Source organism: Leopardus geoffroyi, chromosome A1, assembly GCF_018350155.1.
Source record: "Leopardus geoffroyi isolate Oge1 chromosome A1, O.geoffroyi_Oge1_pat1.0, whole genome shotgun sequence".
NCBI lineage: Eukaryota > Metazoa > Chordata > Mammalia > Carnivora > Felidae > Leopardus > Leopardus geoffroyi.
In genome coordinates, this window is record NC_059326.1 from 9,694,649 (window position 1) to 9,718,400 (window position 23,752).

Below are 23,752 nucleotides of genomic sequence, written 5' to 3' on the forward strand. Positions count from 1 at the left end.
CTTGTTCTAAGGTTTTCCTTTGGCTTCCAAGAATGAGAATAAGGAAGTAGGAAGGAGACAGCACAACTTGCTATATCCTAACATAAGTGCTACCGGCAAATTGGTACCACATTTGGAAGCAGAACTCTGATTTGGAAACATGCATGGCATTTCACCAGCGGTTTTGCTCCTAGGAACTATTTAGAAAATAATCAGAAAGAAGTAAAAAGCACAAAAAGTTTGATGAAGAATACTAACTGTAGCATTATCTACAAGGTGGAAACGACCTACATTATCTAATAACAGGGGCTTGGTTAAATAAATTCTGGTCCATCCTTCTGACGGATTACCACGATGCAGCTACCAAACTGTTACGAATACTAAATTTAACGACACGTAAAAATATTCACAGTATCTTATCAAGGATCCCTGGTTTGAAAAAAAGCGTGTACGTAAATCCAAAACAGAATGGAAGGATATACTAAAAAAAAAAAATGTTAGTAGTGTTTATTACTGGCAAAAGGTTTTCTTCTTTACTCTTCAGTATTTCCTCAGTTTTCTACAATCAATTTATATTACTTCTATAGTTAGAAATAAAAGCCCCTAGGGGTGCCTGGGTGGCTCAGTCGGTTGAGCGTCCGACTTCAGCTCAGGTCATGATCTCACGGCTCGTGAGTTCGAGCCCCGCGTCGGGCTCTGTGCTGATGGCTCAGAGCCTGGAGCCTGCTTCGGATTCTGTGTCCCCCTCTCTCTGCCCCTAACCCACTCACATTCTGTCTCTGTCTCCCTCAAAGATAAATAAACATTAAAAAAAAATAAACATTCAAAAAAATTAAAAAAAAGAAAAATTCAGACTTCATTACTCTAGAAACTCTTCCCTATGAGGAAATATACTATATATATATATATATATATATATATATATATACTATACTATATATATATATATATATATATATATATATATATATACTATACTATATATACATAAATCATGCACATTTGTCATAGCCTTGAAGCAAAGGCATCTCCATTGTTATCAAAAGGTGACCATCCTGATAACACAAATCAGAATTAGGTAATTGTTGGAAAGAAAAGTATTAGCATCGACTTGAAACAACTTTTACCTCTCATCTCTACTGAGGTGTCTTCTTTAGTGGATACTCCTTCTTTCTCCATAATTCAGTCCCCAGTCGTCTTTTTGCTTCTTTGCTCTCTTAGAGACCTAGGCAACCCACTCCACATTGACTCTTAACCTCCATCTCTATGTAAATAGCCCTGAACTTCCCTTTCAGCCCTGGTCTCTCTCCTGGACCCCACCACTTAAACTGACTTCTCAAGCTCACCTTCCTGCCTGCTCTCCAGAGGACGCCTCTTTCCGATTTCTCCATTCACTCCAACTTCCCATGCTGGCTCCCATTCTAGGAGTCTGTGATTCCCCCTTCTAGCTCTTTCCTCACATTAAATTCTATAATATCTATGTCACAATACTTCGAATCATTTCCTCTTTTCATTTTTATTGGCCCCAACTCCGGTTCTGGCACTTATTATTTTGTGGGTCACGACGGAGACGTTGGAACCAGACGCCCATAGGTTAAAATCCTGGCCCTGGCACTAACTAGCTGTGTCACCTTGGGCCAAGTGAATTAACCTCTCTGAGCCCCAATTGCTCCTGTAAAATGGATCATACTCACCTTTTCAAAGGGGGGTTGTGAATTTAAACTAGCTCATATACGTAAGAGCTGAGCCTAGCATGTAAATTGCTTAGAACACTGTGGACGATTAACAGATGTTGGCTGTTTATTTCAGATTATTTTAAAAACTGGAATTATCAATGCTTTCCTAATGCATAAAACTCCATTGCTGAAAAAATTTCCATTTAATTACAACATTTTCTTCCAAATTAACTATACAGTCTTCCCCTGGCCTTCAGGGCCCTCCTAGTAAGGCACATTGCTCTCTGCTTTCCTTCCACTGCTCTATTTTCCAATCGACCTGGACCTTGTACTGTCCTACCTTTGAGCGTCTGGTCACGTTGTTTCTTCTGCTGGTAGTGTCCTTCCCCCACCTCTACGTAAAATCCAACCTGTCCTTTAAAAGCTTCTCAACCTTTTGTAACTCTGAACTTGGTGAGCTTTCTTTCATTTTTGAGCTCTGCCTTTCCAATGGTTCTCTAGTGCTGTGCATAGAACAATATATTATATATGTTGTAACCTATATAAATATATTATATATCACCCTCTCTTCCTCATTTTTATTTCTCCAGCACTTTGTTCATCATGGGCATCCAATACATGTCAGCTGATGTAAAGGTGATGCCTGACTTTCTGCCCACACCTACCACGCCGTTGATGCTGAATTTTAAGAACCGGCACCTAGGATTCCCTTCCCTTTAGAGATTAAATTACATTCTAGCATGTTGGCTTTAGGGACATGGAGCAAAATGTATTGTCATGTTGTCATTTTTGTTGGTCAAAATCAGTGGATATTGGCAACTTCGCGTTCAATTTCTATTTAGGGTGGCCCCTATCCTGATGATTTGGGGCAGTGTTTTTATGAACTGCTGTTTTAACAGATTTTCTTTTCTGCTTTTTACGGTGTGAGGTGTTGCTTTAGTTCGTAAGGTCAAAAATAGATTCATATTTTCATTCATGTCTCTTATTAAAAATCTTCCAGGTCAAAATACCAGGTTTCTAAATGGTTGCATTTGTGTGGCAACAAAGACGCTTTCTGAGGTTAACACACACTTTTTTTCCTACATATTCCCAGATATCACAAAAGTTCATGAACTCCTCAAAAGTGTTATCATTGTTCTTGTGTAGAACATTTACTTTGACACCAAAGCGTGTGTTCGCTGAATTCAAGGGGTTCTCTCTAGGTCTTAGATTTGGAGGGAAACAACCCAACCGTTTATATTTGCATGAAGGTACTCCAGATTTAACAGCAGCAGTGGCTTCGCTGGGTGAAGCCGGTGGTGGGAGAAAGAGGGAGGCTGATCGAGTCCCACTTGCAAGGTCCCAGGAAGGACCCAGTCTCCAGTATATTTTGGTCACTCCCACCATTGGTGCGTTCCTAAGTACCGTCACTTTCCCCTCCCTCCTCCCTCTCCCTCCACCCCCCTTCCTGCCTTCTCTCCTCCCCCACCCTGCTTCTCTCCCAACAATGGTTGCTGCTTCACAAACACAGTGCTTAAAGCACCTAGTTCCTGGGATTTATACTTGCCAAGTGGCTTTGGGGAACAAGCTTTTCTCAAGCCTAGGCATCAAAAGGCACTTATTCCAACACTTCAGGGAAAAATAGTAACTAAGGAAATTAATAATCTCATCCTCGGCAGAAGAATAGATTTTTGAGAGGCTATGGTCTCTTTTAAAAGAGGTATAATAGTAGTCTCTTCAATCTTTTTCCTGTTGTGTTTTCTTACCTTACCTGAAGAAATGAAAACTTTCTGCAGGTAGAAACCGTATCCTGACCTAAGTGGTATATAGTAACAAGCTGTCGTCATAGGCTATATATTTACTAATGACAGAAGACTCAAAAAACATTTTCTGGAGCTATTAAATTTCTTCAATGGCTGACACTGAACTTCGTATCTTTCCCAAAGGGTTTTTTTTTTTTTAATTACTATTAATGGAGCAAAATAATACAAATGAGATTAGAAGAGGAACTTCTAGAACAACAGAAGCAAAGAATGCCAAGAAGGGCAAGGGGAAGGCTGCAGAAGTAGAAGCCAGTGCCAAAGAGCGTTCCACTCAAAAATGTTCCCTAAATCTATCCAAATCTAAGAAAGGTGGCCTGAGGGAGGGAGTCCTGTGAGCCCTAAATGCAAGGGTTAGATGCTATCTACCTCCAGGAAAGGTAATAAGAAAGAATTTACATGCATGTCTCCAAAAGCTGAACGATTTGGAGCAGACTCAAGGCAGAAGACCTGCATTTTTCTGAAGTGAGATGCCAATCGCATTACAGCTTTACACTGTAAGTTTCCAGGACAAAGAGTGGGGGGTCAAAGTCAGCCTCTGAAGGAAATGGGTACTGTCCATCCCATTAGCCTGATATTCCAGCCCAACCCAAGCATTCTTAGTCTCAAGAGACTAAGACGCACGACTGTCACAAGCCACAGGTTCACACGCGGTGGGGAAAGAACTGACGTCAGACACGTGATGGAACTCTTTCAGGCGGAACTTCCACTCGGAAAAGTTCCTAAATTGAATTTGGATCCCTTCCCCTCCCTCTCTTTCTCTCCACTGTCTGAGAGATGGAAAGCAACAGTGACAGCAACAACCAACCAGTTATTAGCAAGATGGTAAAGGTAAGAGCATCATGGAGCTTCCTTTCTCAGGGTGAGAAGGCCGCGTTGTTTGGAATGTAAGTGCCCATGGATGGGGGTCGTGGGGGCAGAAAGTAATATTTATTGGGCATTTACCATCTGCTGGGCACCATACACGTTTTACCGCATTATAAGGCTTACAGCAAGTCCTTGGAGTTGGTGCTACTTTCCTTGTTTTGCAGAGGAGGGAATTAAGGTTGCTTAGGGCTTGCTCAGTTGGTCTCTCTGACTCCAAAGCCACGACACCATGGGTATCTCCTATTCTCTGCTTTGGCTCTAAAATCCAACCGTCACAAAGAGATACGTTCCAAAGGTAGTACGATGACAGCTGTTAGTAGAAGTTGTGCAGCACCACCTCCTTCCAGAGTCTCTGTGCGGAGTGAGGAACCCTATGTTCTTTGCCGGTGGTGGAGGAGAACTCATGGCACAGAGGACAGATCAGAGAATCTAGCCAAGAGGGTAGTGCCCCAGCACGCTTTGCCCAAAGGTAAATGGGCCAGGTAGGCACAGAAAACCCACTTCATTCTTAGAATAGTTCCTCATCATTCTGGGTCCACCAGGACTTAAGAACTTGGTACTGCCTCAGGGGAGCCGTGAGAGTCGGAACTTCACTCGTCTCTGCATTTACCATTAATACCCTCTGGTGGTGCTTTCCAGCTCAGTAGCTTGGTGCCCCAACCCGATCGTTTCATCACGGACTCCTCCCTTTCCCTAACTCCCAACAATCATCAAACCATCAAGTCCTGTGGATTCTGCCTCTTTCGTTTATGCCTCTGATCTACCCACTTCCCTCCATTTCAAAGGCCACCCTCCTAGCCGAAGCCACGGTCTCTTGCCTGGTCTACTCGAACAATTTCTAACTATCTAATGTCTCTGGGCCTTGGCCTTAGAAAACTTCAGGTGGCTTTTCTTCTAAAGTAAATATGATAATACGATCCCGATAGATCTCTCCTTAAAACATCCCTCTGGGACTTCCCATGGTCTTCAAGAGAACGTTCAAACTCCTTAGCAGAGCATCCTAGGCCTTTTCCGGTCAGCGTCTGCCTCTCTCTCCAGCCCCACGCTCCAAGCTCCCGCCATCTTGAACCACTGAGAGATCCTGGCACGGACATGCTCCCTCGGCCACTTGTAAGTCCTCTTGTTAGAATAAACCTCCACCCATCCAAATCCCACTGGCCTTTCAGCTTAGAGGTCACCGCTCCCAGAAGCCTTCCTTGACTACCCCGATCTGAGCCCACCCTGGGCGTGGCACTCCCGGCCAGGCCACTACTCCACTCTGTGTCCCTTCCTATCACGGCACGCTCACCCAGGCCTGCAACTGCCCATACTTCTCGTCTGTAGGTCCTTCTAAGGCAGGGCGTGCGGTACTCACCTTTTCCCCCAGCATTTAGCCTGGAGCCCGGCCTGTAGGAGCCACTCAATTCACGGGCAAAGGCTCCCATACGACAGAGTGGAGGAAGTCATGAAGAGATGGGAGTCTAATCATGACTTTGCCACCAACCACTGTAGAACCTGCTACTAAAACCCATGCTAAAATGAAATGCTGTTTTCCCATCCTTCAAGAAGGATCTTCACCTCGTCCCTCACTCACCGTCCCCCACCAGCTGCTATTCTCTCCCAGGGATCAGGAGGAGTATGAGAGTTTATGGTTTTGATTTGTTTTCTTTTTTTTTTTTTCCTTCAGCATTAAAAAAAAAAAAAAAAAGTGACACGCACTCCTCAGTGCCATCTTCAATTCGGTAGATGACCCTCCTGCACGGTGACGAAGAAGCAGGGGGATAAACGGCCAGAAGATCTCCCAAAGCTCTGTGAATGTGCAAAGAGCGGGAGACAGGTATTCATGTGGCAACGTACTCTTTGCTTTACCAGGCATTTGGGCAAAAAGAGCTCACATGTCCTTAGAAGATGAGGGACTGTGAGCTCCTGTTTATAGTACAGGAAAGGCATCCTGGGAGACATCGTGGCCAGGCCCCCAAAAGGCACCAACTCGGCGGGTTGCTGCCATCACAAAGCCACCAGACCGGAGTGTCACGAAGAAACAAAAGGGGAGACCCCGTCATCCTGCCCGGGGTAGGTACTGCTTTCTTCAGAGCCGGGGTGTCCCCTAGACGTGGGTAGCAAAGACAACGGAGCCCCTTGAGACTTTCTAAAGAAAAGCAGACTTACGAAGAAGAAAAACAAGACAGTACATCTGCAATCCGTAAACGCTGAAGAAAAGGAGGAGGATGAAAAAGCGAATGCAGTCGTGAAGAGACCGATTGGAGGGGGGGAACCTGTAAGACTGGAAATAGCATTGCTCCTCCAAGTTTGACCGAAGTAATTTAGGGACAATTGTGGGGGACATACTATCTTATGGTAGCATTTTAGATGTCCAGTTACTCTGCTAAGTAGCAGTTTAAAGAAGACTCCTGCAATTGTTTTTTTTTTTTAAGTTTATTTATTTATTTTTGAGAGAGAGCACGTGAGCAGGGGAGGGGCAGAGGGAGAGGGAGAGAGAGAGGATCCCAGGCAGGCTTTGCACTGTCAGCGTGGAGCCCCACGGATGGAGGGGGGGGGGTGGGTGGCCTCGAACTCACAAACCTATCATGTCCTGAGCCCAAATCAAGTGTCAGACCCTTAACCGACTGAGCCACCCAGGAGCCCCAAGACTCGTGGAATTCTAGAACCCGGTTATTATCACTTCCAGCTGCCCCCTCAACCCCCCGTCCATGCTTCAGATGAAGGAAGCAGGCTCAGGAAACTCGGAACGAGGCCTTACTGGAGGTCACCCATCACCGTATGGCAGGGCTACAGATTGAACGTGGGACTTCTCACTCCTAGTCTAATTAATGCTCCTTCCTTTAGATTATTTAATCTAAAGACCCTGCGACAGACGATTGAGACCCCAAATAGAAAATCTGGAGACAAGGCCGGATAAATAACATGGTGAAGGAAAGCCAGGAGGTTGTCTGGTAACCGGGAAAGCCTGAGGCCGACGTGGGAAAGAGCGACACTGTTTTCTCACAACACGGCCCTTTATGCCGCTGTCAGAGGCAGGAGATTGGCCGGGATGATGTGCAGCCCCCAACCGATGTGCGTTTCTTACTCCCAGCACCTACTCCCTGGGCTCCAGCGATCCGGCCTGTCCACGGGAGCACAGCGTCGGCCGCTTCACTGTGCTACATTCCCTTCAAGGTTGGATGTTCAAGCCAACTGCAGCCATTCTAGGAATGCTGAGGTCAATGGAATTCTACCAACACTTGCAGGGTGGGGAGGGGAGACAGCTGCCAGTGGCAGTGGCACGGAGGATGGGAGGGCTGTCCATCCCCGAAAATTCTGCTGGGAGTCTGGGAGTCAGAACGCTTAGCACCCAGGGAGACGGCGACTGGGAAATATCTTAAGTATTCCAGTCCTCCCCTCTTGGCACTGCAGAGGCAAGAGGGTATAAAGCAGAGGAACCTGTCAGACGGGACCGTCAAGGCCGCCCGCTGGCTGGCTTGTCGTTGGAGGCCTCCACCTGCTAGAAGAGGCCTGAGCTTGGGCTGGAGAGACCTGCGTGAACAGGATGCCAGTGGCCAAGATCTCCAAGAGGTGCTGGGAAACGCTCCCTGAGAACGCACGCAGCTTGAGCCTCGCGTTCTGGGCTGGGGCGGCGCACACAAATGCCTCAACGACATCATCACAAATGCCTCAAGGACATCATCACGGGTAGGAAAGGGAGCTGCTCAGACAGACACGCGCGGCTGCAGAGGCGCGCAGCTGAGGGGTCAAATTCCAGAAGTGTGGCCCCGGAGGGCAACAGAGCTCACTTTCCTTCACGCTGGTCCCCTTTCCTCCGGCTCCCTTTCTTTTAATGGGAAAGATGGTTGCAGTGGCAGGAAGAAGGGCCAGGAGGATCGTGGTAGGGAGAGATGTGAGCCTGGAGTCGGAAGAACAGAGATCAGTGCAGGTGAGTGCGGAGTGTGTGTGCGAGCCTGGTTTGGGGAGAGGTCTTGGTGTCCCTCCCTCCCTCTGACACCTTGCAGAATGAGGAAGTGGCTGTTTTCAACTGCCAACAACATCTATGTGCTAACAGCCTAGACCCACGGTGGCCAGGGTCTGAGTTCCGCGCCCGGGGAGTTTTGCATTGAGCCCTTTGCCTGGCGTCTTCATCTCCCAGGAGGGGGATGGAGTATTTAGCACAGAGCAGACCACGGGAGACGGCTTTGTTGGACACCCTTCTGGAAGTGGTGACCAAATAGGATGCTGTTTCCCACGTTTTCCTCAGGAAGGGGCTGGGGCTCATTTGTACGTACGCAGAAATGTGCAGGAAAGAGAAGCATTTGAACCGAATTCTGACTTGGTGATTCTGACCCACCTACACCTAAACTTCACATAACTCAGCATCGAAGGCATACAGTATTTATCTTTTCATTGTAAGGAAGAGGCTAAATGACTCCCCCCACCCCTCCTTACCACTCTCCTTCCCGTTCAGAAAGCTGCCATATCTAGTTTACTTTACAGTCTAAAAAAGGTTGCATCACATTTGGTATTCCATAAAAGGGGAGAGGAAAAAAAAATTATTAAAAAGCGAAGAAAAACAGTGCTGCTTGCTTAGAAAATAAGATGTATGAACCCTGAAGAATGGGAAAACACCAGCTACTATGGCAGAGAGAAGACATTTTGCCAAATTTAGAACCCACTTGAAAATCACGGGTTCTAAGTTTAGAACTGAACTAAAAAACTTGAGCTCACATTGCATTTGGCATTGGTTAAAAAAAAAAAATCTAAGATACTAATTAAAGGGGAAAAATTTATACTCTTAGTAGTCCTAAACGCTGGGAATTATTTTCAAACAAATTCTTTATTGGCTCAATGGAGGGGCCTGCATTTAGAAAAAAACCCATTTTTTACCTAATTAAATTTTCCTTACAAAATAATGATTTAAAACGGAGGGGGAAAAAAAAAAACCATGTTGCCAAAGTCTTTAAAGAGTTACAGAATTGTTGTGTAACCTTTGGACCCCACCAAATATACCAGGTGGTCATACAAACTTGATGTTTATATATTAAATGGTGTCTAGAATGGAAGTAATTACATCCTATTCCTGGCAAATTTTAAATAATAAAACTGCACGTGGAAACTATCATTCTAAACAAAACAAAACAAACTACCACCAGCATTAGTTTTGTTTTCTAATTTAGATGCTAAGATATAATTATTACAACATCATTAAGAAATGGATCGAAGTCGCCATGGAGATAACCGTGATTCAAGGTAGCTGACGACTTTTGCAATTATAGAAACTCAACCTCCATACCCCTAGCATATATTTATTATATACATCACACATATATAATGGCTTGAGAAGAGGAGTCTTACTACATTTTTGAGTGTCTTTAAAGGAACAGGCTTAGCAGGTGGTGGATTTGACCCTCTTCAGAAGATCATTAACAGTTCAAAACCCTGTAACTTTAATTTCCAGGCACTTTTTTTTTTTTTTTTTGCACTTTAAAATTTTATTTATTTATTTATTTTGAGAGAGGCAGAGACAGTGCAAGTGGGGCTGGGGCAGAGAGAGGGAAACAGAATCCCAAGCAGGCTCCACAATGTCAGCACAGAGTCTGATGCCTGATGCGGGGCGGGGCTCGAACCCACAAAACCGGGAAATCATGACCTGAGCCGAACCAAGATGCTTAACTGACTGAGCCACCCAGGGGTCCCTTCCAGGTTCTTTCAAAAACTCTTGTTGAAGGATATAAGATTAATTCCTGGGTTGACTGATTTTTTTTTTTCCTACCAAAAAGATGTAACTGAATTCATGGAAAGAGGGTCAGAATTTAAAGTGTGAGAGCAAAACCAAAACCAAACAAAAGAAAAAACAAAACAAAACAAAACAAAACAAAACACACTGCCGGGCCGCCTGGGTCGCTCAGTCGGTTGAGCGTCCGGCTTCAGCTCGGGTCATGATCTCACGGTTCATGAGTTCGAGCCCCGCATCTGTGCTGATGGCTCGGAGCCTGGAGTTGCTTCAGATTCTATGTCTCCCTCTCTCTCTGCCCCTCTACCGCTCACACTCTGACTCTCTCTCTCAAAAATAAATAAACATTAAAAAAATAAAAAAAAAAACACACTGCTGGTGGAAGTAGAAAAGGATTTGTCTAGAATATATTTCTAAATTTACTTGTCATTAAATAAGCATAGTGAAGCAATCATTATGTCCCGCTCCTAAACACATGGTGGCTCTCATTAAGAGAGGGGAGAGGGGCGCCTGGGTGGCGCAGTCGGTTAAGCGTCCGACTTCAGCCAGGTCACGATCTCGCGGTCCGTGAGTTCGAGCCCTGCGTCGGGCTCTGGGCTGATGGCTCGGAGCCTGGAACCTGTTTCCGATTCTGTGTCTCCCTCTCTCTCTGCCCCTCCCCCGTTCATGGTCTGTCTCTCTCTGTCCCAAAAATAAATAAACGTTGAAAAAAAAAAAAATTTAAAAAAAAAAAAAAAAAAAGAGAGGGGAGAGAGGTTAACATTTCTAAGGTGTGCGCCCAAATCAAATGCAAATTCTGGACCCCTGGGCCCCATGCTTCTGAATACACATTCTTCAACATATTCCTCTATCCTTTTATTTATTTAAAAAAAAAATTTTTTTTTTAACGTTTATTTATTTTTGAGACAGAGAGAGACAGAGCATGAATGGGGGAGGGGGGGAGAGAGAGGGAGACACAGAATCGGAAACAGGCTCCAGGCTCTGAGCCATTAGCCCAGAGCCCGACGCGGGGCTGGAACCCACGGACTGCGAGATCGTGACCTGAGCTGAAGTCGGGCGCTTAACCGACTGAGCCACCCAGGCGCCCCTTCCTCTATCCTTTTAAATGACCCACTAAAATTGAGTTTCATATTTAGTTTCTTCTACTCTTACATCCTCCATATTGCTCTCATATTTATTTCAAACTCTTATTTACAATAAATTGGACTAGTTTCCTTCTTTTCTCAGGCCATCTACACCAACGCCAGGGAAACAGGGCCAGTGATCCGGTGCCCTGACACACGACTTCTTGTGACATGAGGAATAAGAAAAGGCTGGGTACTTTGCCAACGTCCAGATTCCTGATTATCTTTGCAGAGAAAGTTCCCAGATCCTTAAGCTGTCTTCAGGCATGTCCAGCTCTTTAGCCTGTAAATCTGTCCACAGAAATAATACACGGATAAGTTTAGCGCTGTAAACAATTAGGTCTCCAAAGACTTTGTGACATGGTGTATTTGACCAAGTCTAGATTCACGTTTTCATATTTCCCTTTGCCTTATTGTTGTGGGTCTTGCCTCTAATGCTAGCCCGTAAGAAACATGCATTTCAATCAAGAATTTAAGAGTCTTGGGGTGCCTGGGTGGCTCAGTCGGGTAAGCCTCTGACTTCAGCTCAGGTCATGATCTCATGGTCCGTGGGTTCGAGCCCCGCGTTGGGCTCTGTGCTGACATCTTGGAGCCTGGAGCCTACTTTGGATTTTGTGACTCCCTCTCTCTGCCCTTCCCCAACTCATGCTCTGTCTCTCTGTCTCTCTCTCTCTCAAAAATAAGTAAACATTTAAAAAAATTAAAAACAAAAGAATTTAAGAAACGACAAGCAAACTTGACAGTGGTAAAGATAGATGCTTTCTCCAGGGGCTGGGCAGAGATGCACGGCTAATTCTCAGCAAAAAATATGTCTCTAATTCCCAATTTCAAGCATCTCATTAGATGTCTCCACCTGGAACAGAAGAGAGACTCCAGAAACAGACTCACACATAAATGGTCAACTGATTTACAACAAAGGTGGTAAGACAATTCAATGGGGGAGAGGAAAATCTTTTCAACAAATTCTGCCAGGTAACTACACGGCCATATTGAGGGGGGAGGGGAGGATGAACACTGACCCTGACTTCACACTATACAGAGAAATTAACTAAAAACTAATGATAGACCTCCATGCAAAACCTCAAACTAAATGGCGGGCTGAACGGAGGAGAAAACCTATTCAATATTGAAGGAGACAAACATGTCTTGGTACATAAGAACAAATTTTCGTAAACAAGAAAACTTGATAAACTGACCTTTATCAGAATTTTATTTTTTTTTTAAATTTTTTTTAACGTTTACTTATTTTTGAGACAGAGAGAGACAGAGCATGAACAGGGGAGGGTCAGAGAGAGAGGGAGACACAGAATCTGAAACAGGCTCCGGGCTCCGAGCTGTCAGCACAGAGCCCGATGCGGGGCTTGAACTCACGGACCGCGAGATCGTGACCTGAGCCGAAGTCGGCCGCTTAACCGACTGAGCCACCCAGGCACCCCTAATAAACTGACCTTTATCAGAATTTTAAATAAAAAGCTGACAATACCAAGTGCTGATGAAGATATGGAACACCTGCTGGTGAGAATGTAAAATAGCACACTTTGGAAAAACTAACAGTTTCTTAAAAAGTGAAAGGTATGCCTCCCATTCAACCAAGTCACATCTACTGCTGGGTAGGAAAATGGGATGTCCACTCAAAGACATTATAGGAATGTTCACTTAGCTTGATTTGTTAATAAAGACTAGAAACAAACCAAATGCCCGATGACAGACAGGTGCATGCATAAATCAGTTGTGCGTACCCGTACGGTAGATCATCAGTCGGTAATAAAAAGGACTGAATTACAGACACAGGCAACAATACGATGGTTGTCAAAATCATCACGCTAAGTGAAGTAAGTCAGACACACACGCACACACACAAACAGGTACCTTGTTGTATGATTGATTCCATTTATAAAAAATTGCAAAAAATGCCAACTCATTTATAAGTGGCAGAAAGCAGATCAGTCATTGCCTGGGGCAGGAATGGAAGAGGGTCAGGGGGAGCAGAAGACTTTTGGGATGGTAGAAACGTTCAGTACCTTGCTTGTGATGGATACGTGGGTACATGCATTTGTCTAAAGTCTGAATTGTACCGTTTAAGATGCAATTTACATTGTATACAACTCCATAAGGTTATTTTACAAATCTCCAACTGAGGGGCTCCTGGGTGGCTCAGTCAGTTGAGCGTCCGTCTTCGGCTCAGGTCATGATCTCGAGGTTTGTGAGTTTGAGCCCCACATTGGGCTCGCTGCTGTCAGTGCAGAGCCCGCTTCAGATTCTCTGTCTCCCTCTCTCTGCCCCTCCCCTGCTCTCTCTCTCTCTCTCTCAAAGAGAAAAAAAAATTAAAAATCTCCAACTGCATGTTCTTTAGGCCACTCAAATGTCACATTTCTAAAACCAAGTTCATGAGCTCCTTCCAAGCCTGTTTCTCTCTCTCTCTCTCTCTTTTTTTTTTTTTTGGTTAATACTCTCTTGACTAATGGCATCCTCTACCCAGTAGCTAGGCTAGACAGCCTGGCAACCACATTCACTCCTCCTTCACACCTTTACTGTCCTTCCTGAATTTACTTCTCTTAAAAAAAAAAAAACTCAGAACAGTGTATTTTAAAAATTGCGTCTAACATAAAATTGGCCATTTAAGGCATTTAAAAATGTACAGTTCGGTGACACTAAGGACACTCACAGTGTTATGCAGCCATCATCACCATCTATCTCCATAGCTTTCGGATCTCCCCAAACTGAAACCCTGTCCTCATCAAACAAGAAGGCCCCATTCCTGTCCCTCCCCAGCCCCTGGCAACCACCACCCTCCTTTCTGTCTCTATGAATTTGACTCCTCACAGTATTTTTATAACTGGACTCACACAATAGTTGTCCTTTGTAACACTGGCTTTATTTTACCTATTTTACAACATTCCTCTATGTCCTAGCATGTATCAAAATTTCTTTCCTTGGGGTGCCTGGGTGGCTCAGCCGGTTAAGCATCTGACTTCGGCTCAGGTGATGATCTCACGGTTCGGGAGGCTGAGCCCCGCGTCGGGCTCTGGGCTGACAGCTCAGAGCCTGGAGCCTGCTTCGGATTCTGCGTCTCCCTCTCTTTGTGCCCCTCTCCTGCTCCCGTTATGTCTCTCTCTCTCTCTCAAAATAAAATAAACATTAAAAAAAATTTTTTTAACTAAAAAATTTCTTTCCTTTTTAAGGCTATGTAATATTCCAATGCAGGTAATACACGCCAGAGGCTGTTGAACCATCCATCTGTTGATGGAAAGTCAGGGCATCTACAACTCTGAACGCCCATGGCTACTACCCCAGCTTACGGTCTCACCATCTCTTGCCCGGATTATTTTAGCAGTCTGTTAACTGGCCATCCTTGCCACCTTCTCTCACGCATCTTCTCACCTGCTGCCAGCATCGTTTTGCTATAGCAACGATCCTGTCCCTCCACTACCCAAAAGACCTTTGCGCACAATTTCAAACTAAAATGGAAGCAAATGTCTCATGCTGTTCTGAAATTTGTTTTTGCCCCATTCCACTTTGGAACAACTCTGATAGTAGAAATGTTCTTATTTTAATCCAATATGTATTTCCTCACCAGTTCGGCCCATTGCTCCTAGTTCTGGCCTCCAGAGGAACGCCGAATAACAACACTTCCCTGTTCAACACAGTGGACAACCCGTGAGATTCCTGAAGATAGCCTGAGGGCCTTCTTTATCCAGGCCTTGGCTCATTCCTCAGATAACACGGTGGCCCTGGCTATTCCTCGCTGATCGTGACCCACGTTGGTCAGTGTCCCTCTCAAAATGGGCCGCCTAAGACAATATAATCCTACCGATGGAAGGTGGACCACCATCTCCTTTCTTCCGCTGCTCTATCACAACAGTTCAGCCTAATGTGCCATTGACAATTTTTACCTCCAAAGCTGATAATATATTAACCTACAGCGAATTCGAACATTTGGGTGGGTTTTTTTTTTTTTTTTTCCCAAAATAAATTTTGATGATCCCAGAGGGCACCTGAAGAATGGAGTGGCCAAATTGTGTCCTCAACAGTTTTGCCTCTTTATTAAATGTCGATGGCTCCTGCTAGCAAATGTAGGCTCCTGCCTCAGCCACTCCTCCCTTCGGGCCTCCTATCGGTTACTTACCAAACTCTAGACCCTAGGAAAGTAACTGCCTTTTCAACAATCTGCCAAGACCCACAATCGAACACATGGGCCTCCTCCACGCACCGTCAGTGCTATCCCTGATAGCTACTGGGCGCTTGCAGCAAGTGATTAGAAGCAGACATTGTTGGCAATGGCCACAAAACACACACATCCAGGAAATGCATTTATGCAAAAACCTGGCAGATCAGACACGGAGCCTCAAATAAAAGCCTTACCAAAAAATGTGGAGGGGAATGGACCAAAAAGCCCGTCTCCCAGCTTGCTTTCTCTGTGTAGCTCAAAAGCTAAGCTATGGGGGGGGGGGGGGGAGGGGGGAGGAGAAGATTCTTTGGGAGCATTGCAGTTGTTTCTTGGATTTTCAAAAGTAAAGTACCAACATATTCAACGGGCGAAAAGAAGCACTGCTTTTCCAGGCAATTTTCTTCGACACTTTGAGTCATTTAAGAGGAAAAGACAATTGAATGTGTTTTGGCACTTTTGTTCTTTACGGTCAACTTCAGGCTGATGGTCATTTGCTCCCCCTCCCCCTCCCCCCCCCCCCCCCCCCCCCCCCCCCCCCCCCCCCCCCAATATGCTCATCGTTCCCAGGGTCTCACATGACGTGTCTTTTCTACTCTTAGAAGTTCGGTGCTAATATTCCTCCACACAGGAAAACCATCCCCTTCGCTCTTCGGCCCTCCTTCCCTTCAATCCTAGAGACAGACCGTAAGGTCCTCAGTCTCCTCTTCTCCTTCCAAAATTATCCCTTAGCAGTTTCCATGGGCTCTTTCCTCTTCTCCCTTACCTATAACCAGGACGCTCCAATGTGGAAGACGTATCTCAATCCAAAACCACTGCACGAACCCATCTCTCTCTCTCTCTCTCTCTCTCTCTCTCTCTCTCTTTTCACGTGCGGAACACCTCGAATGATTATCCAACATTTATTCCCACCCCGGATTCAGCATGTACTCCATTTTTACTAACCCACAAAAATATATTTCCTAAGGTGAATAAGGACCTTTGGTTGGACCAATTCAATGGCTTTTTGGAATTTGTCTTCTCATATACGTTTGCTTTTCCTGTTAGGATCCAGCAGGATTGGGAGAGCCTTGAGAGGAGTAATAGCTGCTGGGGGTATGAGGGAGATTGCTGGGTCTGTTTTCCTCTGAAAATCATCATTATTCACTCTATTCCCCAGAGGGTTCCCCCACTGTTCAAGTCTAGTTATAGAGCAGGATACCATCCCAATACTCCTTGCCCCAAATACCACGAATCTAGAAAAGTTTTTTAGAGCAGGAAACCAGCAAATTCTTTGTTTTGAAGATGGGGGTCAGTAATCGCCCAACCCCTTCCCTGCCCCACTAACTTAACTGAGTGACAGCTGTGGTTAGGTCTGTGATGGGCCCGCTGAACCTCTCACCTGTAGATTGGATGGCTCTGGACTAGCACGTCTCTGAATCATCAGTTCAAGGATTGCTGCTCTCACCCATCCTTGACCCTCAATCCAGTGACTTCTCCAGTTTGCTTTTTTTGAACTGTGTTTCTCTCTGTATCATTGTCTTTTTTTTTTTTTTTAATGTTTATTTATTTTTGAGAGACAGACAGAGACAGAGCACAGGTGGGAGAGGGACAGAGAGAGAAGGAGACACAGAATCCGAAGCAGGCTCCAGGCTCCGAGCTGTCAGGACAGAGCCTGACGCGGGGCTCGAACTCATGAACTGCAAGATCATGACCTGAGCCAAGTCAGATGCTTAACAGACTGAGCCCTCCAGGCGCCCCTCCCCAAACCACTTTTGAAAACCACAATACCCTTCCCTTGTTCTCATAAGAGCGCAAAGTATGAGAAATAACCCTTCACTGATTGTAGATTCCCACTTCTTTCAAAACCAGAATGGCTAGTCTTGAACTTCTTAGCATCATAAGCCCAAAAAGGGAATCTTGAGAAGCCGATCCTTTAGTTATACTCCCTTTCAATAATTATGTAATGACTTTCTCCGAAGAGTTCAGAAAACTATTGAATTCACTTAAACAAAATTAAAATCTGCCCAAAGCCACCGGAGTTTGGTTAATGTGAGTCTGAAGCCCATCTGCCAATCATCCTACAGCTCTATCTGGAGAAGTGAGTACGATATTCTAATCACGGAATTTGCTAGCTTGAAGAGCCACAGGTGAAAGATGAAAGTCACCATCCATACATAAGCTAGCAGCCTTGGTCAAATTACATGCTTTTAAGTTAAATATTTATGAATCAGTATATGGAAACTATGGGTGTGAAGATATCTATGGAGAGCTGCATGCATTTTCATGATTTTAGAATAGGAGTTATTAACCCTGGTCTGGACCATCTTCAAACATCTACATTTTTCTGGTACAAAAGTTTAAGGGGTTTATGGCCTATAAAAGATTTAAGAACTTTTGTTTTAGAGGAAAGCCAAGATTAAAATCAAGATATGATTATTTTATATATTTCCAAATGCATTAGAATAGCAAAAAACTTCCATTTTAGCAAACCACAAGATAAAACATGTCAGATCCTGTAACTAATCATACAGGACCAGTGGCCATGTTTAAATACTAATACAGATAACACCATTCCAGCACTTCTAATACCTATCCACAAGTATTTACCTTAACATACATAAAACAAGTTTATCTGGGAAAGAGAAGTTCAAATACCTATTTTAGACTACGTTGAAAACTCCTGATTTTCCACTATTTCTAAAACTACCATATTTCCACTATTATCTAACGTCTAAGAAAAACTTTAACCAGGTAATTCAAAAGTAACACTGAATACAAATGAAATCACAATTTTTCCTCAGTTACAGTCTCATCTTCCCGTATTAGACAAGAAGAATAAATTATTCTGCATGCCTTATAACAGACTGATTAAAAGACATACTGTGGAAACTCCTTTCAGAGCCAAATTTTGCAGCCAAAAATCAAATTCGGAGCCTGAATTTTGAAAGCCGGGGCCCATTCAGAGTATTCCAAGAATAGTTCTCAAATTGCTGGAAAGCATCACCGCCATAAATCTATCTTGGAGATGGATCTTAGAAATTAGCAAGTTTGAGTCAGCCATACACAAACCTATCAAGTTATTGTGCACACTATTTGTGTTTTACGTTTACAATGTCATTTATTTATTCGTTCTTTTGACAAATATTTACTGATCTTCTGCTATATGCAGACACCGATCTAGGTGCTGGAGTAACAGCAGTGAACAAAACAGATGAAAAATACATAAAAATACGTAAACACAGGTTCACTCTAAAGCATTCCGCTACCGAAATGTATAGAATAAAAAATCAAAGCTGCCCTCGGGACAGCTCATCTCAGTTCTTTCCTTATAATAACTGCTATCATAATAATTGTATAATATACATACAATATTGTTAACAGTTTAATATTTTTCTGACGTTGCGTTTCTTTACACAGAATACCTTATATAGGATTTTAAAACCACCTTTATTGCGACTTGATGTAAAGTTCACTTGTGTCACGTGCACAATTCAGGGGTATTTAGTAAATATGCAGGTCTGTGCAACCATCGTCATAATCTAGGTTAGTGGATTTAAAAATTTTAGGGGCGCCTGGGTGACTCAGTCGGTTGAGTGTCCGACTTTGGCTCAGGTCATGATCTCACAGTTCGTGGGTTCGAGCCCCGCATCAGGCTCTGTGCTGACCGCTTGCTCAGAGCCTGGAGCCTGCTTCAGATTCTGTGTCTCCTACTCTCTCTGCTCCTCCCCCGTTCATGCTTTGTCTCACTCTGTTTCTCAAAAAAAAAAATAAATAAATGTAAAAAAAAATTTTTTTAATAATAAAAAAATAAAAATTTTAAATATATGTAATATTGTATAGATGATAATTTATTTAAAAATTTTGTTCTTCAGGTTATGGTGATACATGGATACATAGGTATATATAATTTTCATTTTCCAGTTAGTACTAAACCTTGACGATGTTCTCTCAATGTCAGCATGGAGAGATTTCTGATTACTGTCTAAAAAGAGAGGCCATCTTCCATGTCAGTTTCCTTAGAAAAAGAATGCCTGAAGACTGCAATTAGATTGAATTGTTTTGGTAATCCTGTGATTTCAATAGACAAAGAGAAGTCAGTTGATTTACAAAGTCTTAAGAGTCCAGGGTCAGCCAGGTCACGATCTCGCGGTCCGTGAGTTCGAGCCCCGCGTCGGGCTCTGGGCTGATGGCTCAGAGCCTGGAGCCTGTTTCCGATTCTGTGTCTCCCTCTCTCTCTGGCCCTCCCCCGTTCATGCTCTGTCTCTCTCTGTCCCAAAAATAAATAAACGTTGAAAAAAAAAAATTAAAAAAAAAAAAAAAGAGTCCAAAAACGAACTGGAAAATGGGGAAAAAAAGGGGGGGGGTATAGAATATATTTTAAAATGCATACACAAAACACAGCATCTTTGAGTATGTATTTTGAAATAAATAGCCAACAGTTCTATAACCTAGACTGTGGGCAAGCCGCTGTTGTAAAACCTTAACACATCGTAACTGTTAAAGTTCTCACGACAGTTCTATTAAGTATTTACCATTATCAAACCCATTTTGCAGATGTGGAGACTAAGGCACAAGAGGTCAGGAAATTTGTGTGCTAAACTAGCTAGAAAGAGGCAGGCTGGCTTCAGAGCTTACACTCTTAACTGATCTGATGGAACGTGGCGGTGCAGGTGGGTGGAGGAGAGAGAGTAGGATAAAAATACTTGAGGTGAAGTAGGTAGTGTTTAGCACAGTGGCTGGATCCTAGCAGGCACACCATAAAAATGAATAAAACAATGATGTTCTGTCATATATTTTAGGCTGAGTGTTCTTCCACTGCTAGAAAAAGTAATAGTTCTGTTGCCACCCTAAGGGTTTGTTTAATTACTTGTCTTCATTTGGGGCTGTTACCCTTCTGCAGGGGAACTGAGGCTATTAGGGGGAACTTCGCAGGTGCCGAACACAAGTACTACAAAGGCAACCAAGACTAAACCTGAGCCCAAAAAACTTGTTGCAGGGAAAACAAGAGTTAACATGGGGGGGGGGGATAGATGGAAGCTCTGGAAGCCCCAATGGTGAAATCAATATGATTTTGAGGCATCAAGGAAGGGTTCTGGGAAGGAAACCTTGAGATGTAAATGGAGAGATACATGGGGTCCGATCTCGACTAATTTTACGTGCTCTTTAAGAAATTCCCGTTTTAGGGGTGCCTGGGTGGCGCAGTTGGTTGGGCGTCCGACTTCAGCCAAGTCACGATCTCGCGGTCCGTGAGTTCGAGCCCCGCGTCAGGCTCTGGGCTGATGGCTCAGAGCCTGGAGCCTGTTTCCGATTCTGTGTCTCCCTCTCTCTCTGTCCCTCCCCCGTTCATGCTCTGTCTCTCTCTGTCCCAAAAATAAAAATAAACGTTGAAAAAAAAAAATTAAAAAAAAAAAAAAAAAGAAATTCCCGTTTTATCCTGAAGAAATGCAGAGCCATTAAGAAGGTGAAATGGAATAGGGTAGGCCCGGAGGAAAAGACATTCACAAGGCTGAATGTGAATTACTCCGCCCCAGCCCGTGACACAGGCTCCACCCAAAACATCTGCTATTCTCACTAGTTGGTTCCTTATCTTTTGACTCATAACTTGTCTTCAAGTTTCTCAATAAAATGTGATCTCAACTGAAAATAATCGTTTGTATCTGAAATTTGTTTTGCATGCCCATATGGTTAAGCATCTTTTTGGTGCAGAAGAAGTTCTAGACACTTCTTTTTAAAACATCAGAGACCCATGAAAAAGCTGGACAAAGGAGGATTAATTTTGAGACGCCCAAGGTGGGGGGCGGGTAATTGAAAAACAGGACGACCAGGAACTCCCCGTCACTTCAACGTCACAGCTGGGGTGGAAAGAAGAGTCCAGACCAGGGAAAGGTTAGGCTTAGGTTAAGGTTTAAATGGCCACTTCCCTACAATAGGGTTACCCTTTCAAATTAAAAAAAAAAAAAATTTTTTTTTAATGTTTATTTATTTTTGAGACAGAGAGAGACAGAGCATGAACGGGGGAGGGTCAGAGAGAGGGAGACACAGAATCTAAAACAGGCTCCAGGCTCTGAGCTGTCAGCACAGAGCCTGACGCGAGGCTCGAACTCACAGACTATGAGATCATGACCTGAGCCGAAGTTGGCCGCTTAACTGACTGAGCCACCCAGGCGCCCCTACCCTTTCAAATTTTTAACAGAGATAAAGGAGGGTGCTCCTTTCACAAGCATGCACAGACAGAAGGAATGAAGTTGGTGATTCTGATTGAGACCAGGAAGGAAGAGTACAGATAACACCACCAAAGACTGGAGCCAGAGGTGAGAGGGCAGGAGAGATCCGACCCAGCAATGTTCTCATAAGACACTTCCTGCATTTTTTTTTTTTTTCACATTGCTAAATAATGTATGTTCTTTCACTTTAACCGGCAAAAATGAAGTACTATCGTAAATTCGCAATTCAAATCCCAACTATTTATTTTTCAACTTTTTAATCATGGCGAGTTGCACACAGGCAAAGGCATAGAGAGAAGAGTGTAATGAAACCCCGTGAACCCATCGTCCAGCTTCAGCAGCTGTCGGCCCACGGCCAGTCCTGTTTTCACCTGTATTTCTATTTATTTACTGGATTATTCGGAGGTCACCGTGTCATCTGTAATGACTTCAGTGAGTAAAATCATCTTAAAGCAAGCGTGCCTTTTGGATTCCCCCTTTCCCTTCACTCACTCCCATCCTCTCGATGAGTAATCTGAGGACAAGGAGACAGATTTGAGGAGAGAGGAAAACAGTCTCCACGGAAATACCAAACTGGCTGGAAGGGAGTGAGTGAGTGAACGCCCTTTGAATCAGGACTCGTGTAGGAGGCGGCGGAGGAAAGCTTCTCCCTGGGCTGGGACGTAGAGCTGCTGTGAAGGCTTCCTCACCCCCTTCCCAGGTCGGTGGCACCTGGGATGTCTCATAGAGGTCCTCTGAAGGGGGGAGGGCCAGAGCAGGTAGGTGCAGATTTCTGGGTAGAAGCATTTTAGATCTGTTGGTGGTCATCTGGCTTCTGTGATGCTAAGGGTATACATACTATTACATGATTGACTAAGCAAATGATTATTGAAACTGTATCTATCGCTGACCCCCTCTTTAAACCGATCCATAGTCACATCCACCCTCCTTTTCCTCCAATCTTGCTGGAGGACATCTTCCCCTTTGTTCCTGGCCGGCATGTCTCCTTTCAGCAACCCCCAACCCCCCAGCCTCCTTCCCACCCGCTCCGGGGTCCTGCACCTGCGGTCATTCCGCACTCGCTCCACAACACAGGTACGCACGCGCACTCCAGCTCCTGGTCTTTCCTCCCCTGGCTGCCCCTGCCGCTCTCCTCTCTCTGAATGTCCCCCAGCCCTCCGTTGCCTCCCTGGACTGCTGATTCTCCAAAGCCTCCCCTTCTTCAGGAAACCCATGACTCACCGCTCCGCTGTGAGCAGGTGCACGTGAGCATCTCTCTCCCAAGCGCCCTGACAGCAGGGGCTGAATCGAGTCTCTCCTGCATCCCTGGCTTTCAGATGCTCGTTCAGAAGGCGCTCGAATATTTGAGGGGAAACAGTGGCGATGAACAAAACCAAGTAACTCAGCCTACAGAGAAGCGTCTCCCCCAAAGCAAGGAGATCAGAGTGTCCGCTAACTGTTCTTTAGGAGGCTTCCCATTACATTCACGGTAAAAATCCAGATTTTTTTTTAGAGGGTGAGGCCCTTCTAGCCCTAACCAGCTCTTCAGCTCAACCTTCCGTCCACAGGCATACAACCTCCCACTGCAACGTGAACTTTTCCAAGCCCCCTACTGAGTCTTCTCGTGTTGTGGGTTCTCTCCCTTGTCTGGGATTTCAACCCTTCACCCACTGGCCACGTCCTGCTGATCCCTGAAGACTCCCGTTTTCGTGTTGACACCCGTGTGAAGTGTGCCCTGAGCCTAACCCTGGCATTGTCTTCTCCTCTAGACGGGAAGGTTCCTAAGAGCAAGGCCTTCTTCTTCATCCGTGTATTTCTAGCAGTTTGCACAATGTCTAGCACGTATGAGCACCTCAGTGTAGGTTGCACGAGGAAATAAAGCATTCGCTTCTTTCAGTTTCTGTCACGGCAGAAGCACAAATGACACAGACATTTCACACTAATTTCCTCTGGTCTGAGGAAGACTAGCATTGCCGGTTGAGTATGTGAGGTCTCCAAAATTAAAGTTTCAGGAAACTACCCATGGTGCTCTGTCAGTAGAAGAGTAAGCCCTTTTGTAGTATGTGGCGACCCGACTTCCTCCTCGTGTTGAACGTCTGAGGTAGAGTGGCTACTTGGTCAGTAGACGAACCAATGCTCCCAGTTATCCGTTAACACAAGCCAGAAAACGCGACGGGCCGACTGGCCACGGCACCTGACCATCGCTCTCGTATCACCCTGTATAAAAAATTAAAAACTATGGGGCGCCTGGGTGGC

The 23,752-nt window shown here is 44.6% G+C and overlaps 1 protein-coding gene and 1 long non-coding RNA gene across 6 annotated transcripts in view; one reads left to right on the forward strand and one right to left on the reverse strand.

Annotated features, from left to right (window-relative positions):
* HMGB1 (high mobility group box 1) overlaps positions 1-23,752 on the reverse strand; it is a 133,739-nt gene that overhangs the window by 13,406 nt on the left and 96,581 nt on the right. The window lies entirely within an intron of this gene.
* LOC123593461 lies at positions 7,748-15,822 on the forward strand. Its single transcript, XR_006710343.1, has 3 exons — positions 7,748-8,231; positions 11,990-12,118; positions 14,724-15,822. It is a non-coding gene; the product is annotated as an uncharacterized LOC123593461 (long non-coding RNA).